Below are 19,995 nucleotides of genomic sequence, written 5' to 3'. Positions count from 1 at the left end.
CCACTGACTGCGTATCCTTAAGACATTAATTTTTTTAAATCAATCCCTTCTTCAGCTGTAAATTCAAGATAAAACAACTATATTACTGATGTCAAAAATATTAAGAACTGCATAATGCTTTAAAAATGCAAAGATATGAATGCTTAGCTTCAAAATAATTACCACTGGAAAGTGTAAGCTTTTAAAATATACTTGGAAGCCAAGGAAACCAGAATGATAATTAGTGCTTCATGTGGTTTCTTATAAAATTTAATTTATTGGGGTGACATCCACTCACAAAACCATACAGGTTTTCAAGTCTACAACTCGATAAAACGTCATCTGCATACTGCACCGTGCACCTGTCGCCCCAAGCAAAGTCTCTTATGTGGAATCTCATGTGATTTTTCCAGTGATTTTCTTGTCATAATAATTGAAAATATGTGTTTACAAAGATCCTCAGATTGGCATGAGACAAATCTTTTGACTGAACAGACAATTTAAGGAGCACCTGGTTTTCTTTTTTTCCAGTTGGATTAAGTACAATATATGAGGTCTGCCCAGAAAAAGTCCAGCCATTGTTAATATAATGGTGGTTTACATGACATCAATGTAACCTGGTAGCCAGGGACAGTGGACTGGAATGGGAATCTGTGAACAATGATGACTTCGCTGTACTAGTCAGTGGGGCAGTAGATACTGTTGAGTAGCATGTGTACTGTGTGGCCGTCACATTCCAAATGACTGAGCGAGTAGAGCAACGAATCTGCATGACATTTTGTGTCAAGCGTCAACACTCCACGGAATTATTCGGATGATTTGAAGGCTGCAGCTTCATCATGATAGTGAGCCCACTCATGCACCATGTCTAGAGCAGAGTTTTTTAGTGAAACGTCAAATCACCCAGGTGACTCGGGCCCTGTACGGGCCAGATTTGGGGCCTATTAACTTCTGGCTTTTCCCAAAACTAAAATCACCTTAGAAAGGGAAGAGATTTCAGGCCATCGATGAAATTCAGGAAAATATGAAGGGGCAGCTGATGGTGACTGGGAGAACTGTGTGAGGTCCCAAGGTGCCCACTTTGGGACTGAACTGTCTCTGTCCTATGTACAGTGTTTCTTGCAGTTTCTTCAAAAACTGTCTATTTTTCATATTACATGGCTGGATACCTTCTGGACAGACCTTGTATATCCTCTTCCTAACAGCCTATTTTGGTTATGACATATTGGAGATACAATACATATATAGAGAGATACAATATTTTTTAACTGAGGTCTCTTTAAAAACTAATTTTATGAGTTGAAAAGTACTTTTGCTTTGACATTAAGGAAGATATGTGGAGTTATTAGTGCCTGCTGAATATAATTCTGCCTTCAGAATTAGTGCCTTCTGAAAAAAATTGTTTCTTGTATTGAATGTTTGAAGAATTCTCTTTTTGAATGGTATTGAGAGGACTCTGTGGGTGCTTAACTGTTCGCATTTTCATTTATCTTTGACCAAGTATGTAATAATTGTCATAGCACATTAAAAAGAATTCCCTGTAGTCAAGTACGTGCCATTGCCTCAGGCTGTATAACCCCTTTTTTACATTGTATTTTTTATGCCTCAAGTATTTGGTTTAATGTTCTGTGTATTGAGGTCTGATTTTTTTTTTAATGTAAGTTTGGACAGGCTCCTTGAAGTTGCAAGGAACAGAGGCATGTTATCTTAAATGCTGGAGGCTTATTTTAAGAATACAGAGGCCAGTAAGGCCATCGTCTCTTAAGAGGCACAGTTCCTTGGAAAGCTGAGAAAATGGATCTTTGTCATATACAAGACCCAGCAGCTCCAATGTCTGGGTCGTGTCCTCATCTTGAAATGGACGCCCAGTGCTGTGTAGTCCCAATATACGCATGTGTTTTCCAGCTTCTCTCTGCACATTTCTTCTTCTACTTCTCTCTCTGAAAGAGGTCTGACTGACTCTACTAGTCATAATCCAAAAGAGAGTTCCCTGATGGGGCACAGATTACTGGGTCATTCTGGTCTCTTTTATGTCCACCCAGAGGATGGCCATTTTTAACTAAGCCATAGATCCCTGGTATAGTCACTTGTGGCCAGTACAGCAGGGCTACAAGCCACTGGGCACAACAAATTCTGTGGAAGGACCCAACTCTGGCACCTTAGAAGAGGTTGTGAGCAGGATAGGTCTTTGGAATCTCATGGATTTCTTGGTCCAATCACGATTTGATTAAAATGATAAGGATACTTATCATTTTTGTCTAAGGATACTTACACATTATTGTCAATATTGCAACTTTGTAAAGGAATCAGGTAGTGGCACAAGGGTTCATTTGACGAACAGCAGCATTGCAAAGGGGCTCAGAGAAATTGCTCGGGAACCAGACTGCCTGGGTTTGCTTTGGGATCACCATGTAGTTAGTTAGGGACATATATCCTTCACTTAATATAATTCCACTTAAGACCCCTTCTATCTCTTGTGATAGTGTTATATGTTTTACTTCTTTATGGTATAAACCTCATCATACATTTTTGTGGCTTTAAACAAAAAATAAATAAATATTTACCCACATATGAGGCTTTTCTAGTGTTCTTTTTACTCCATGCAAACCTGTGCTTGCATTTTGGAATAGTTTTTCTTCAGTCAGTAGAATTTCTTTTAATATTAATTTCTTGTAGTTCAGCTCTGTTGGAGACAGATTCGATGAGCTTTTGTTTGTCTGAGAATGTCTTTATTTCACCTGTATGTTTGAAAGATGTTTTTGCTGGATTTAGAATTTCAGGTTGACAGCTGTTTCTTTCAGCACTTTCAAAGTGGTTCTATTGTCTTCAGCCTTTATTGCTTCAGATGAAAGTTTTTATTCTCACCATTAATCCTTTGTACATGGTATGCCTCCTCTTTTTTTTTTTTCGCTGCTTTTAAAGTATTTTTTCTTTTTGGACTTCAAAGCTCCAGAAAAAATACAACTATGTGATGAAGAGATAGCCAACCTATCAGGTGCACAGTTCAAAACACTGGTAATCAGCATGCTCACAGAATTGGTTGAGTATGGTCACAAAATAGAGGAAAAAGTGAAGGCTATGAAAAGTGAAATAAAGAAAAATTCACAGAGAACCAACAGTAACGGGAAGGAAACCAGAACTCAAATCAATGGTTTAGACCAGAAAGAAGAAATAAACATTCAACAGGAACAGAATGAAAAAACAAGAATTCAAAAAAAAAAAAGAGAGAGGCTTAGGAACCTCCAGGACAACTTTAAACATTCCAACATCTGAATCAGGGGGTGCCAGAAGGAGAAGAGGAAGAGCAAGAACTTGAAAACCTATTTGAACAAATAATGAAGGAGAACTTCCCCAGTCTGGCAAAGCAAATAGACGTCCAGGAAATCCAAGAAGCCCAGAGAGTCCCGAAGAAGTTGGACCTGAGGAAGCACATAGCAAAACACATCATCATTGCATTACCCAAGATGAAAGATAAGGAAAGAATCCTAAAAGCAGCAAGAGAAAAGGGCACAGTCACCTACAAAGGAGTTCCCATCAGATTGTCAGGTGATTTCTCAAAAGAGACCTTGCAGGCAAGAATGGGCTTGAAAGAAGTATTCCAAATCATGAAAGGCAAGGACCTACATTCAAGATTGCTCTAACCAGCAAAGCTATCATTCAGAATAGAAGGGCAGATAAAGTGCTTCCCAGATAAGGTCAAGTTCAAGGAGTTCATCATCACCAAGCCCTTATAAAGGACTTATCTGAGAAAAAGAAGATCAAAAACTATGAACAGTAAAATGACAACAAACACAACTATCAACAACTGCACCTACCACCCCCAAAACAAACTAAGCAGACAACTAGAACAGAATCACAGAAATGGAGACCACATGGAGGGTTATCAGCAAGGAGGGTGGGGAGAATGGGGAAAGGGCACAGGGAATAAGAAGCATAAATGGTAGGTACAAAATAGATGGAGAGGTTAAGAACAGTATAGGGAATGGAGAAGCCAAAGAACTTACATGTGTAACCCATGCACATGAACTAAGCGGGGGGGGGGGGTGCTGGAGGATGGGGGTGGGGTGCAGGGCAGAGGGGGATAAAGGGGAGAAAAAAGTGGGACAACTGAATAGCATAATCAATAAAATATATTTTAAAAATATTTTTCTTTATTTTTGATTTTCAGCACTTTGATATGTGTCTGTTGTTATATTAAGGTGTATTTTCTCAGTTGTATGTTAAGGTATATTTTCTCAGTCTATCATCTGTTTTTCTGCACTGGTCTCATGCTTCTCTTTTTAGGATTTCAATTACATGTGTGTTGACTGCTTGATACTGTCCCACAGGTCTCTGTAACTCCCCCCAGCCTTTAATTTTTTTCTGTATTTCAGGCTTGATGATTCTTTGCAACTTGTTTTCAAGCTCACAAATCCTTTCTTCTCATGTATTCATTCTGCTGTTCATCTCATCTAATAACTTAAAATTTAGATGTAAGATTTTTCAATTTTTGGATGTTCCCCATGGTTCTTTTTTATGCTTTTCATATCTCTGCAGAAATTCTCCTTTTCTTTACCCATTATATCCATCTTTTAGTACAGATGGTTTAATATATTTACATAGTTATTTTGAAGTCTTTGCTAGTTACAACATTGGGGACATCAGTACATGCGTTTTTGTTGAGTCTTTTTTCTATAGACTATTGGATCACATTTTCTTGTTTTTCCCCTCATGTAGTAATTTTTTAAAAATGTGTAACTTAAAAAAATTTATTGCTCTTGTTCTTTTCTTTTTTCTCCTTTTTATTGGATTTATTGGGGTGACATTGGTTAACAAAATTATATGGGTTTCAGGTGCACAGTTCTACGACCCATCATCTGTGCACTGCGTTGTGTGTTTGGTAAGTTTTTACTGTACGTGATACATCTTAGAGGCACTGCACTCCCTTGTCTCTCTCTGAAGGACATGGAGCTTTGTTCTAGGAGACGGTTAAATTCCTGATGCAGCATCTTGAACCAGCTGAGGTTGATTGTAGGCTTTGTTAGCTGGATCCATTTTGGTTTGGTCTTTAGTTTCATGGCAAATGTGGCCTTTATTTCTAAGGATGTGGCCCTTCTTAAGTTTTCATGGAAAGCCTACAGTGTTTGCCGCATTGCTCTATCCTGGCAGGACTTGAAGTCTGAACCCTGGACCGCCCTGAGTACGCAGCTCCTGAAATATCTGCTCAGCACTGTTCATTCTGCAGTAGTTTATTTGGCCTGGAATCAATGGAGTTCTCGTCTTGCTTGCAGCCTAAGACCTGAGGGGATTTTACACTCACATTTTGGGGTGACCTGTCTCTAATTGTTGCTTTCAGCGATTTCCTGTCTTGATTTCCAACCACCCTGAGTTCTGCCTGTTCTGTTTCATGGACATGGTGTATGCTCTAGGCCCAGCTGCATAAACATGGCTCTCTCCTGTCAAGGGCTGCATGCCCTACAGGTTTTACTGCAGAAAAGAAGGAGACCGTAGCCTCCCATCCATCCAGAAGTTGCTGAACCTTCTTCACTGCCTCTGTGCTCTGAGGGTCTCCCAGGTTACCACGATTCCCCTTAAGTGTTCTTTGGGAGTTTATGGACTAGTTTAAGTCACCCAAGTGCGCTGTGATCATAATTTAGTATCATAATACCTAATGGCTTGAAAGAATTTGGAAAAGCTTTGTTTATTATCATAATCTGTGCCATATTTAAACGTTCTAAAGTAGTCCAGAAGCTTAGGACAGATACAGAGACTGAGTGGAAGTCAAAGGCAAGTCTTACACAAATCAATCAAAAACTTCTCTCTTGTCAGATAAAACAGTAGCTCGCCAGCTATATGCACAAATCATAGTTAAAATAAGTTTTCTATTTTTACCTACTCCAGCAAAAAGACAAAGCAATAGCCGTTTCAACCAAAAATAGTCTCCGCGGTGACGCAGACCCACTCAGTGTGTGGCTTAAGCCCTGCACCCTTTCCTGACCTCATTTCTCGTTATAGCCTGAGTGTTGACAAAGTCAACAGGAAGTGGTCACAGGCCAAGGGTCAGAGAGCCTATATGGTAATTTCCTCAGGGTGTGTATGAGAGATGTTTGTCCTGTCTTACACTGGAAATGAACTCAAGTGATGTGGATGGTGAATCACAATAGGATCCCTGCAATAATCATAAATTACTTAGCGAAAACATTTTGTTTTCTTTAAAAATTATTTTTTGTTTTTTAAGAAATTTAATTTTCAATTACAGTTGACATACAATGTTATATTAGTTCCAGGTGAACAACATAGTGACTAGACACCTATTTACCTTAGGAAGTGATCACCTGCTAACCCTAATACCCACCTGGCACCCTACATAGTTATTATGATATTATTGACTATATTTTCTATGCTGTACTTTATATCCTTGTGACTATAAACCAGCAATTTGGAAAGGGAATTAAGGGATGATTCCCATCTGGCAAACCATCAGTTTTTATCTTAGCTAAAACGTTTTAGAAGCAACTGCTCAGTCCTGTCCTTTCTCTGTCCTGTGTACAGAGCCCTCAAAGCTAATGTTCCCCTAGACCATCCGAGCCTGTCTTCCTACTTGCCATACTCAGGGTCTCCAGGCCCTGGGCCCCTCCGTACCCTTCCAGTTCATCCTCACTCCCACTGTGGCTCTGCTTATCCCTCCAACCACCCCTACCCACAACCCGCTTCTGCCAGTGGGGAGGACACAGTAATTTAGAATCTCTTCACAGCCCTGGCTGGTGTGGTTCAGTGAACTGAGTGCTGGCCTGTGAACCAAAGGGTTGCCAATTTGATTCCCAGTCAGGGCACATGCTGGGTTCTGAGCCAGGTTCCCAGTGTGGGGGCGGGGTGTGTGTGAGAGGCAATTACATACTAACGTTTCTCTCCCTCTCCTTCTCCTCATTTCCCCTCTCTCTAAAAATAAAGAAATAAAACCTTTTAAAAAAAAGAATCTCTCCTCATTTGGCCTTCCTTCAAGTCCCATCTCCTCCCATTACCTGCTTTCCCAGCAATGATGGAGAAAGCTTCCACATGGCCACCTTGTGGCCCGTGTTCCTGAAGTCTAATCTCCTGAGGTTTAATTCCAGGTGGGCCCTCACTGGGGCCGGAACCCCTGAATTCCTTCTCACTTTCCTAAGAGAGGCAGCTTAAAATCCTTCTCACTGTCTTAAGCCCTCTGCTTCCTTCCTTCTTGGCAATTAAGCACACATTATAGAGAACTTGGGGACAACACAGCGTGCCTGAGCTCCCTCAACCTCCCTCTTCCAACCACAAAACCCTTTTGTGCCATTGCTTTCTTCGTCTCGACTTGAGTTCCTGAGTCTGAAGATGGGGTTTTCTCTTTAAGGTGAAAGAAACCCTGCCTGCACTGGCGATGCCAGCCACTCTTTCATTGGATGCCCTTTCCTGCCTCTCTCTACTTCAGACCCGCCCCCTCCAGTGGCTCCTCCTCCTCCCTCTGGAACTACCGGTACCCTAGCTTGGTACTGACATGTGCTTTTCATTCCTGTTGCGTAATCTCATTGACCCGTGGGTCTCCTGGGCATCTATAGCCTTGGGTTGTGTGTAGAAACATGGAAGCCAAAAGCTTGGCTTTTGAATTTTAAAAGCTATGGTCTAGGCAAAAGATACAAAGATTTGTAAGAATATAGGGTCTTTTGGGAGTCAGTTTTCCAGCCCTTTAGGAGGCAGATTTCTTGGGCCATGGGGAGAGGAAGGGTCATCAAGCAGAGCAGTGAGGTGAGGCACTACCGGGGTATGAGAAGATAAAGGCAGGCATTGACAATGGGTGCCCTTCCCTCCCCCCTTCTTCCTTGCTGGCAGAACCTACCTCATGCCATAGAAGCTCAAACACTTAAAAAGAACAGACACTTCCTTTCCCAGCCTCCATTGCAGCTAGAATTGATGGAGAAAACTTCTGAGGGCTTTTACGAAGACTGTCTTCATTAATAAAAAGAGAGTGATAAGAAGGTACACCCCCTCTTCTGGCTTTTGGAATATTTTTGTGTGAGGATATGAGATTTTGTGCTGCGGCAATCTCTCACTGTGATCATGAGCGGGGCCTGCTGACAGACTGCAGCTGGCAGTGTAGGAAGACAGAAAGAGTCTGAGTCTTCATGGACGTTGTTGAGATGCTAAACCAACCATGGGACCCTCCCCCTTTGTGTGCCGTGTTATATGAGATAGTAAGTTCTTACTGTGCAGTCTACCCTTATGCAGTTACGTGTAGTTGAAAACATCCATACCCACTCCCTCCACTTGCTTTCTTAGAGAAAAGTCCCATTGCCAAGGACTGGGTGGCAGGCACAGGGGTGATAGAACTTCCAGATCGATTAGAGGAGCTGAGAACTAAGGGAGCCTTTGTCTCACAGTTATATTCAACATCTTATTTGCTGGTGAAGTATGCAGCCCCCTTAGGCGCCATGCTAAAGGAATGGTGAGCAAGGAACGGCTGCGTGGCCTGGTAGAAAAGGCCTGAGAATGCACAGACTTCCTGAGACGGACATGGGCAGATAGCCCTATTTCCCTATAGGAAAGTCAAGGGGAAAAAGTCAGACATGGGGAGGCTTGGGGTGCGGGCGAGAGGACAGAGCTGTGGATGTCACACTCAGACTGAAGGCCATCTGCAAGTGAGGGGGTGTGATGAGCTCAGAAGTCCACACAGAGGAAGTCCAACACAGTGTGGACCTCTGCGGGCCAGACACCGCCTCACATCCCTGCTGCTCTCCAACCCTTTCCTCCAAAGTGGGGTGCAACCTCCAGCACAAAGTGGGGAAGGGCAACTCAGAATTGCATGAGGAAAACTTGAATGCATGGAGGTGACCCTGAACTGACTAAAATCAAACGTAACAGAACTACAGCTCAGGCACACCATATGACATCTTAGGTGAAATATTCAAATTAAAGCTCTAAATTATTCTACCCCTATCATTACCCTACCAACCACACTCAAGCAAGCCTTACTTCCGTCGGACTCTATAGAAAAGTGAAATTATTTCCTTTTAGAGACTTGAATGTGCAGATAGAAATATCTTTCCTGCTGAACAATCCTCTATCTTAAAAACAAACAAACAAACAAAAAGCCCAAACCAGACCCAAAACTCAGTCTTACCTCAATCCTGCTTTTCCCTGAAGCTCTCCATCTCCTTTGATTCCCTTCCCTGCCAAACTTTTTGAGAGAATTATCTTTACGTGTGCCCTTCGCCTCTTTAAAATCTACTTACTCCTCCATCCTTTCTCATCTAACATCTGGCTCCAGGCTAATAAACTCGCTAACAGGTCAGTTGTCCAGAATACATTTATTGAACTTATACTTCGGATTACCGTTTTTCCTTTTTCTGACTTGGAAAAGTAGTTCAATGGATGAATAAAGGGCCTCTCAGATGTCCTACTGGTTTTCAAATGAGTCCAATCCTAACTTACCATCTTTAACCTCAGACAAGCTTGACCTCCTCATTTCTGAGCTTCGAATAGGCTCAAAGCTCCAGGCTCATTTTTAATCCCCCCCCCCCCTTTCTAGTCTAACTCATTTCAAATCTTTTGGCTTTGGGGCCTACCACAGAAGGTTGTTGTGAAAGATAAATGGGCCAGATCCCTGTGGTTGCTAACTAAGGGGTGCTTCAGAATCGCCTGTTCTAAACACACAAAGATTAAAAAGAAAAATGAGACACCGATGCCCCTAGGTCCCACTTGAGATGTACTGACTCTGGATGTGGAGTCCACTCGGAATATCCACGGCTGCCTTACCTGTGCTCCGTGACCTCATCAGAAAGGATGGCTGTGCTGTTCTCTGGTTGTTTCCTGTGTGTGTCCGGCCAAGGGGGAGCTGCTTCTGGGGGCACCTACTCCGGTGTCTTCTCAGTGTCTAGCCCAGGGCTGCTGTGATCCCCACTGATGGGGTTGAATACACACCCCCAGTGCACCAGACTGTACCTGTGAGAAGTAAATACCCTGCCATGTGCTTCAGGACACATGTTGGCTTCTTTACAGAAGGGATCTGGAGGTCTCATGTACCACTCTCCCCGACATACCAAGAGTCCATCAGAAATCGGCTTCTGGACTTCAAGAAGATGTAGTTGACATTGGTACAGAGCTTCAGCTCAGAGTCCCCCCGAAACACAAATGGCTTGTAAGGTACAAAACAGCCCGGTCTGCTCACCCAGGCTGATCCACTGAGTCCAGCATCTACTCCTGGTCTGCTGGCAGGGCTGTGGTTTGTCCCCTGGTCATATGCCAGCTAGTTGTTCACCCCGGTTGGCATCCAGTCAGTCAGTTGGCTATTCATTCATTTACTCATGCAAGTCTCCAGTCACATAGCACCCACCCAGCAGATACGTACTGAGAGCCTACTATGTGCCAGATGCTGTTTTCCCATTGGAGACAAAACAGATGATAATATTTGCGACACAGGATCCCAGGATGGTGTGTTGGGCAGGTTTCCCTAAAGTTCCCGTGCGCTGGAGGATTAATGTCCGGCACCTGGCTCAGGGTGCCTTCCACTCTCAATTCTGTCTCGTTTTGCTCCTTACTGCTGGAGCTAAGCACTGACTAGTGCGTCCCAAGCCACAGGTAGGAAGCTCAAGGCAAGAATTTCCAGGTGGAAACTGGAAAAGGTGACAGGAAAACTAGAATGTAGTCGTGAATAGAGTGGGAAAGGTAGCCTGGAGAGGTGACCCTGGTGTGGCCAGGAGCGTTTCCAAGTGGCTGCATTCATTGTATTGGGGGAGGGGTCGTAAGGGGTGCGGATGCTGCTAGGCGGGGTTGGGGTGGGTCAGCTGCCAGGCGCCGGAAGCTCAGCCGGCTCTGTCCGCGGGGATGAGCTCTCAGGGCCCCCGCGGGGCGGTGGTGGGGAGGCAGCGGCCGGGCGCGGGGCGGCGCGGCGGGGGCGCGCGGCGGGAGGGGCTGTGCGCAGCGCGGCCCCCGAGCGCGCGGGGCCTGGCGAGCAGCGCGCGCCTGGCTGGGCTTCGCGCAGGGTCCCCCAGCCGCCGGCGGCCGCCCCGCAGCCCCTAGCCGAACCATGGCGACTGACAGTAAGTGCGCTCGTGTTGTGGAGGCCCCGGGTGGGAGGCCGCAGGGACCAGGGATGGGAAGTTCTCCTCTTTGCGACGCAAGTCTTTATGCCGGGCTCGCGGGACCAGTGGCTGGGGTCTCCCTTCGCCCACGGATGGGCCCTTGCTCCTCTGCCCATCACCCTTCGCTACCAGGCAGGACTTCAGAGGTTCAAGGTGTTCTTGGCAGCCAGCTCCGGAGGGATGTGGCAGAAGGGTGTGCGCCGCGCAGAGATGGAGGGGGCGATGCGTGGGGCAGAGGGGCCTGCCATCACAGCCCTTTGGGGGCATTGCCCTCAGGCCCAGAGCCAGTCTTTGGGGAGTCCTGCCACCAAGGCGCCACTGGCTCTGGGAGCTGTGAGTTCAAGGTTCGCCTCGAGTTCTGGGTTGGGTTTACGGGCTCATCTCCTGGGGATAAGGGTACCCGGACTGCAGGGCGACCCTGTGGCCCCACTTGGGCATGTTCCCAACGGGCAGCTGAGGGCCGGCCAAAGACCGCAGCTGGTCACTATAGGCAGTGAATGTGGTTAGCGTGTAGACATGTCGGGTTAAAGCTACTGAAGGCAAGTGTTGGAGGCGTTGGGTTGGCCTGTTTTTGGCATCTTGGCACCACCGCTTTATTGGCTCAGTGCTTTTGGAAATGGAGTCACGTCTATGAAGGCTGATTAAGTTAGATGCATGGGAAGCTAAATAGTATTATTATATTACACGCATCTCCTATGTATTAGTGGGGTCACAAAGGGAGATCAGAGTTGAACTACTAGTCACACCTGCCGCCTGCGCAGAATGTACCACAGAAGGTCCTCTGTCCAAAGCCCATAGCACGTGCATTAGAAACCCATGGAACGAATGAATGGTGGACGGATTCGAGACACCCTTTGGTAGGCGTCTTTGAGGAGTGAGAAGGGACAAAGACGGGGGTCAACATTTCTGCAATCATCTATTATTAGTTTTCTCTCAAACCATCTATCGTCCCCGCAAGAACACGACTTCAGTATGGTGCAGAAAGCATGGGTTTTTATAGCTACACAGACCTGTATTTTAAACCTCTGAAATTTACTGGACGTCAGGACAGAGCTGTGGTGTCTCCTGCGGGGTGATGGGCACCCAGCCAGCCCCCCGTTAAGGGCGGTTGCTCTCCCTCCCCTCTTTGCCATCGTTCTGCAGGTGTGGAGATCCCAACACGTTCTCCCTCTTTTCAAATCAAATGAATGCAGGTCAGTTGTTTATCACAACATCAGCCAATCTGGGCTCAATCTCCCATGTTCTCTGCTCTGTAAAGGGTGTAGTCTGGCTTAACTTTTTTTTTTTTTGTGGTCCAGAAAAAGAAAGAATGGATTTCAGCTTTTATTGACTAAATAAGACTCAGCAAAGAGGAAGATAATTAGATTTGGCCTATTCCTGTATTTCTTAAGAAAAACAAAGGCAAAGGGGTTTGACATATTTATAGGCTTGCCACAGTGGGACAGTAGTCTATTATTCATTTTCTTATATTTTGGGGAAAGATGATACATTAGATTCCTAGAAAAAAAGTTGTTCATGCTCTTTGCCAGTTTATCTAGACAATTGTTTCGTCTCCTTCCTTACATGGTGTATTTAACTGTACTGAAGAACCAAAATTTATGCCATTGGTTTTGTTTACAGAAAAAAATATGGTGATATTCAACCAGCTTAGCTCTTGAGTTAATTTTTAGGCTCCATCTTAGTTGTGTTCATTCTCAGCTGGGATGGAACTCTGAAAGGTTTCCAGAACATAGGGGTAATTAGTTCATTTTTGCTGTTATTCAGAAGTAACTATGTGTCCCTACTATAGAAATGAGGAGAAGGGACATAATCTCAGCCAGCTTCTTGGAAAATTCTCCACAAATCCTGACCATGTCTTCACCATAAAGCCCCACAGTCCCCAGCGGGGAGTGCAGGGCCCCTCCCCCACATGGAGTCCTTTGGTTAGCTCCGGTTCTCAGCCTGGCTGCTCATTAGAGTCATTCCAAGAGCTTCAAAAATATGCTGGATTTAGTTTTTCTTAAAGGTAGTAAGTCTCAGACTTTAATGTGTATTATATTCACCTAGAGTTTGTTAAAAACAGATTGCCTGCCCAGACTCATGTGGCTCAATGAGATGGGCATTGTAGCAGCAGACTGAAAGGTCACCGGTTAGATTCCCTGGGCAGGGCACACGCCTGGGTTATAGGCCAGGCCCCCCCCCCCCCCCGCCCCCCATTAGGGGCGTATGAGAGGCAACTGATCAATGTTTCTCTGCAACATCGAGGTTCCTCTTCCTCACTTTCTCTCCCCATTCCCCTCACTCTGAAAATAAATAAATGAAATCTTTAAAAGCATATCTATTGCCAGGTCCTACCCCCAGAGTCTCCGATTCAGTAAGTCTGGGGTATGGCCTGAGAATTCCACTCCTGACAAAGTTCCAGGTGCTAATGAAGCTGCCGCACTCTCTCTCCTCCTCCTCCCCTTTGCAGTGAGGCAATGACAGGGGAGAGGCAGGTAGGATCCCAGAGCGGCAGTCCTGTGCTGCCACCCCTCGTGGAGTACGTGGCCTCATTAAGATATATCACACCTGGGCACGGCATTGCCTTGGGCTGGAACTGACAGCCTTCTGCGTTTTAAGAAATTTCTCTCGAGAGAAAAATCGAATTGGTTCTAAGCCAGGCTAAGTCCGAATCCTCTTCTCCAGTCGTTTTTGGAAGGGATCCAGAAGGACCTTCCTTACAAATGTGGCATGTAAATATATACAAAATGCAAAGGTATTTTTTAAAATGTTTGCCTGGGAACTCATAACATTCACAAAAAAGAATGTCATCAATAGAGAGAAAATGCCCTGGTGTGGGAGCAGCCTGCTGTTTCCGGGCGGATTCCAGAGGAATCTGAGCACCTTCACTTTGCCTCAGGGAGTTAGGAGATGGGAGTTTGAAACCCTCAAAGTAAACTCCCCTGGAGTGATTCAGATTTTTATTTGGATAACTCAGGCTTATGAGATCTTTAAAAGGTTAACAAATGGGGAGAAATTATAATAGAAAATAGACAAGAGACTAACAGGAAAAAAGCCCATTTGCACAAGCAGCTGGTTTATTATACAAAGTGGTGGTACTTAAGTATCTGAATTATGCTTCATGACTTCCTCTGTGACGGGTGTTCCAGATAATTTTGTGTTTCCAGACCAGAGTGAAGTATTTTTCTTCCATTTATGTCACTTGTTGCATTAATACTTCTCCTGAGGAGTCTTTATTGTTGAATTCATTGTAGTTTGTTGGTGAGAATAATTTCCCTGGAACAGCCAGGCATGTTTGGGTGATGTTGGAAATACGTAACTACCTCACGCCCCAGAAATCTCATGCAATTCTTGGGTGGGTGGGTCTTGGGGGCTGTCGCTGATGACCAATTGGCATCATAGGGGACACATCTGGTCCCTGTCTGGTTGCTCCTGGCTTACTGGTTGGTCTGCTGTCACTTGGCCCGGTCCATCCACGAGCCGATTGTTCTTAACCCCCAGGTAACTCCCACCAGTGGCTGTTCTGTTCCCTCTCCTCTATTTACTGGTCAGTGACCCGAAGTTTCCTCTCTCCTTCTCCTGCCTACTCCATCAGCAGTTTCTACTCTGTGTTTATTGCCGGAGGATGGACGGAAGAGAGAGTGGGGGAAGGAAAACCAGGTTTAGACCCCAAGCAGGTAAAGTGATGAAGTTCTCCCAGCTAGTTGAGATGTTCAGGATGTAGGATGTGCAGGATTTAAAAGGAAATTGTTTGACTTTGATTGGAAATGCACTCATATTCTTGAGTAAAATGATTTTCAATTGTAGTTATTAAAAAGTATATGAATGATGCCACCTAGAAACTCCACACGCTAAGTTTGAAAATTCCTACTTTGCACCCGTCCTAGTAACAGTTGATTCAAGCAAGAATCATCCATGGATGCTGAACTGTTTTGTGAAAACTTGAAGACAGTGAGAATATTTACATCCTTGGAGACATCCCTCCCCCGCAGGTCACTTATCAGTTGCAAAGGGGAAAATGGTAATTGTACACTGGAGGGTCCTGGGGCACACTCCCTGAACCACCCAAAGTCACCAGGACCGGGGCCAGCTGATGTCACGTGCTTCCTGATACGAAGTACTGAGAAGGACACACCGCCGCTCCTGCCAAAAATGCGTAGCCTTGTCCTGATTAGGAGGAAATATCGACAAACCCAAACTGAGGGATGTGGCATTGGAGTGAGTGTCCTGAGAGGCGGTGGCAGAGGATTAGTCCCAGACTGAAGCGGCCCGGCAGGGGCAAGTGCCACAAAGAACGGAATAATGATCACGGGTGGAATTTGAGTGTGGATTGGGTATTGGAGCCATGCAACAAGGTTAGCTCCCTAAATGTGCCATTTTTATTGCAGTTTGGGGGGGAATATCTTTCTTCTTCTGCGAAACTGAGGAATTTAGGGGTAAGAAGACACAATGTCTGCAACTAAATCTCATGCTTAGGGAAAATGTATGTATAAATGCGCACATTTATATGTATATGCCTGTTATACAAGAAAGAAAGAGTAAAGAAAATGTGGTGAATTTTAATATTTGGTGAATCAGGAGTTCTTTGTATTGTTTGTGCAACTCATTTGTAAGTTTGAAAAAAAAACGACAGCCCTTGGATACCGATCTGTAATTCTAGGCATTGTGGTCTCATTCTACTGAGTTTACTTTCTGAAAGAAATGATATTGGAAGACTCCTACGTCTGGTTTGAGGTGATAACGTCAGCAAAACTGCTGGTTGCAGAAGATTCTGTATATGTACAAAAGAAGAGAGAACAGTGTAACGAACCTGCATGTGCTCAGGTTACCCAGGGTTGACAATTAACATTTTTGCCAATCTTATAGCCGCTCTCTCTCACTTTTTGGGGGAGGAGGTATTCTGAAAGCAAATGTAAGGCATCGTATTATTACAACTATTCCTTTCCCCCCTTTTTGTTTTCCATTTTTTTCTTTTTTGTGGTTAATGTCACAGAACAGCAGCTGGAGTTCGGAGAGAGAGACGCGCGCTGGTCTGACGCGCTCGGGCTGTGCCCTGGTGCTCGCTGGCCAGGCTGGCGGAGCCTGGCTGATGGTAGGCGGTGCAGAGGCCAGGTTCTGAGAAGCTGCGTGTTCTGGTCCTGTTTTCCAAACCCCTCCTCCTGTTATTAAACCCAGGATTAAATTCTAGAAGAAAACCACACCTGTGAGTCTGGAGACAGTAATCTGGACTGATTTACTTACTAGATGTTACCCTCATAAAACATTTTGAAAGTCAGAATGACTGATTTCATCCTGTTTGAGTAGAATCCCATGCGTTTTCATTTCAGGCTGGAGTCTTTGATGGACTAAGCCCAGCAAAGCCTTTTCTTGACTGAGCTAATTTTCGGTTTTGTGATGGAATTGGGCCAGATCTCCTGGGAGCAATAAACCTCCTCCCAGATGTGGTAGATTTGGATGACATCTGTCCTTCTGGGCCACTTGGCTATTATTTGGTAATTAACTATCATTCCTTAGCAGTACGAATTGATACAAAGATGCCCATTGTGTCATTTAACAATGATTATCCGTATGCTAAAATGACAGTAAAAATCACTGACAGCTCTTTCTAATCAATTAAGGAAGCGGCAGAAACAATACCGTGCGTAAAATCCTTCCGTGCAGCGTCACCCTCCCGTTAAGGGATCGCATACATCTGATTTAGGCAGTTTAGCTTGAGGCACANCCTTCTGGGCCACTTGGCTATTATTTGGTAATTAACTATCATTCCTTAGCAGTACGAATTGATACAAAGATGCCCATTGTGTCATTTAACAATGATTATCCGTATGCTAAAATGACAGTAAAAATCACTGACAGCTCTTTCTAATCAATTAAGGAAGCGGCAGAAACAATACCGTGCATAAAATCCTTCCGTGCAGCATCACCCTCCCGTTAAGGGATCACATACATCTGATTTAGGCAGTTTAGCTTGAGGCACAGGTATCATCCTTTTACAATAGATTTGCTTTCTTTTTCTTTTTTAAATAACTCCTATTTATTTATTTATTTTTAGAGAGGGTAGGGAGGAAGAAAGAGAAGGAGAAAAACATCAATGTGTGGTTGCCTCTCACACGCTACCCCCCACTGGGGACCTGGCCTACAACCCAGGCATGTGCCCTGACCGGGACTTGAACTGGTGACCCTTTGGTTCACAGCCCATGCTCAATCCACAGAGCTACACCAGCCAGGGCTACAATAGATTCTTCTTGCCAATGTACAATATTCATGAAAGCTCTAATTTTAGGGCAGCAATAAATCACAGTTTGTGGTTTGATTTATAATGGAGCAAAGGTTAAGAGACATCAAAGTCTTTTTCCCACCCTATGTAAAAATTCCCCTCGCTTATATACTAGTAGATTTACCTACTGCTTTAAATATAATCTATGTCCAACCACAGTTAGGTTAAGTCAAGCCAACTCAGTAGAAATTTCCAAAGACTGATGAACTCAGTGTGGCATGGTAGGAGAAAGCACAGGCTGTGTTTCACAGGTGCCCAAGTTCTGGACTCTGGCCTTGCCACTCATGGGCTAGATGACCTCGGGTAAATTCCTTCACTTCCTGGAGGCTTTGGCTTATTCCACAGGTGGCAAACAAGGCCCGCAGGCCGAGTCCGGCCCTCCACCTTGTTTTATCTGGCCCTGCACCTTGTTTCTACCTGGTGGAAATGCCCAGCTCTTGCTTAACTGTTAAGAAGGAGTTACATTTGTACAGTCCTCAAATTACATTAGGCCCCTTGAAGGCAGTGGCGAGGCTGATGTGGCCCCTGGTGAACATGAGTGTGATACCTCTGGCTTATTCCATGCTGAGTTGCAAGAATTACGTGAGGTGGTGCACATAATAGACATTAAGTCAACACTTGTCTCCTCATCCCCACAAGATCCTACCCATAGTGCATGCCTAAGACTACAAGAACAGTGTGACTTTCAGAGATGGGGTCCCCAGTCATTGATTCCAGTTTTCTCTGTGAAAAATATAAAGTTAGGACCAAATGACCTGTTTAGCAAGGTGAGATTCTAGGGATGAGGATCTAGGTGAAATCCCCGAAGGGTGCAGAGCTCAGATTTTAAATAGAAGCGGTCATCATGACATACTCTTTCCCCGAGCTTATTGCTGTGCCCCGGTGTGGGCAGGGTGTGCTCTTTCCCAGTGCTTAGCGTAGTGCCCAGGTGTGTGCAGGGGGTGCAGTGAGCACCTGAGCCTGTGGTGTACCTGCACACACATGACTTTTAATAACAGGGACAGTTCAGTGGCGGGCTCTTAGAGGGGCTACCACAGCCGCCTCTTTCACCGAAGATCCAGTGAGGATTCTGGACCCCTCTGCCGACTTACTCTCAGCAAGCTCTCTGGGCTTTGCCGCCCGCCCCTCTCCTGGGCATGACCCATGTGGCCGCCCCTCTGGGGAGATGTTGCTTCAGGTGCTTCCCCAGTGTTTAATGCCCCCCGGCTCTGAAGTCTCATAAAAGCCTGTCTAACGGTGTTGACAAACCTGAGGAAATTGCTGGTTATCCCATCACTGAGCTTCCACAAGGCTTAATCTTCTAGTAATGTCCACATATAATGACCCCAACTGCCTGGTGTCCGATAGCCCTGACTTTGGCCATTCGGGTTCTGAGAGGAGCCTCTGTCTGTCTCACAGTCCTGCCCTGGGAGGCCCTCCCACTGACTATTGTTTAAAAAAAATTAGTTATTGATTTTAGAGAGAGAAGGTGGTGGGGGGGAGAAACATGGAGAAACATCAATGTGAGAGAGAAACATTGATTGGTTGCCTTCCACATGTACCCTGAAAGATCTGTTTTCCTACTTATTCATGTAGTTCCACTGGTTGCTTCCTGTATGTTTTCTGCCCAGAGATTGAACCTTCAATCCTGGGGGATGGGGATGATGCTCCAACCAACTGAGCTACCCGGCCAGGGCCCCACTGCCCACCTTGACAGTCCCTGGTTCCCTTGCCTCCCAGCTCATGCTCTAGATTCTCTTACCCACCAATCTGTGTTTTCCTTCCGTTTCACCGTTCCTTTCCGTTTTGGCTCCCTTGCACTGGCTCTGTCAATCTTGGGTTCGTAGAGTCGCCAGCAGTGGGGCTGCCTTTAACCAGCCCTCCCGTCCCCCTCCACAGGGAGGGGGGAGCAGACAGCCCCTCAGCCCTCCCCATCCTGTCCTCGGGCTTTTGGGAGGTGCATTGGAATGTCTCTCCTAAATAGTCCATTAGCATAAAATTGACTGTTAGATTTAGTGGTGATAATTATGGTCATAATTCTAGTTAATGGTTATTTATTACTTGTACCCCCCTGTATTGGTTAGCTATTGCTGCCTAACAAATTACCACAAACCTAGAGGCTTTTTAAAAAAAGATTTTATGTATTTATTTTTAGAGAGAGGGGAAGGAAGGGAGAAAGAGAGGGAAAGAAACATCGATGTGTGGTTGTCTCTCATGTGCCCCTGCACTGAGGACCTGGCTGGGGCAACCCAGGCACGTGCCCTGACTGGGAATCAAAGCGGCCACCCTGTGGTTCACAGGCCAGCACTCAATCCACTGAGCCACACCAGCCAGGGCCCAGAGAGACTTTTAACAACACACATTTGTCACTCACAGCTCTGGAAGCCAGGAGTCTGGGCAGGGACTCTCCGAGTCAGGAGTCTGCAAGGCCGGCATTAAGGTGTCAGCTAGGGCTGGGTTCTCCTCTGAAGGCCTGGGGCTTGACTGGGGAAGTAGGGTTCAGGGCTTTGCAGGCCACTGAGGAACTGCTTTTTTGCTGGCTGTTGGCTGGAGGCTGCCGTCACGTCCTGCCTGCGTGAGCTTCCCCCACGGGGCCATTTCCTCCTTCAAAGCTAGCAAGGGACGGGGTGTCCTAGCAAGACTGGTATTAAAATGCTGTGTGATAGAATCATGGAACTGAGATCCTATTACCTTTGACATATTTTA

Source organism: Sturnira hondurensis, unplaced genomic scaffold (genome assembly GCF_014824575.4).
Source record: "Sturnira hondurensis isolate 20B ecotype Veracruz unplaced genomic scaffold, ASM1482457v3 Scaffold0021143, whole genome shotgun sequence".
In the NCBI taxonomy this organism is placed as follows: domain Eukaryota; kingdom Metazoa; phylum Chordata; class Mammalia; order Chiroptera; family Phyllostomidae; genus Sturnira; species Sturnira hondurensis.
The sequence above is the reverse complement of the archived record's forward strand: the minus strand, read 5'-3'. Positions refer to the sequence as shown.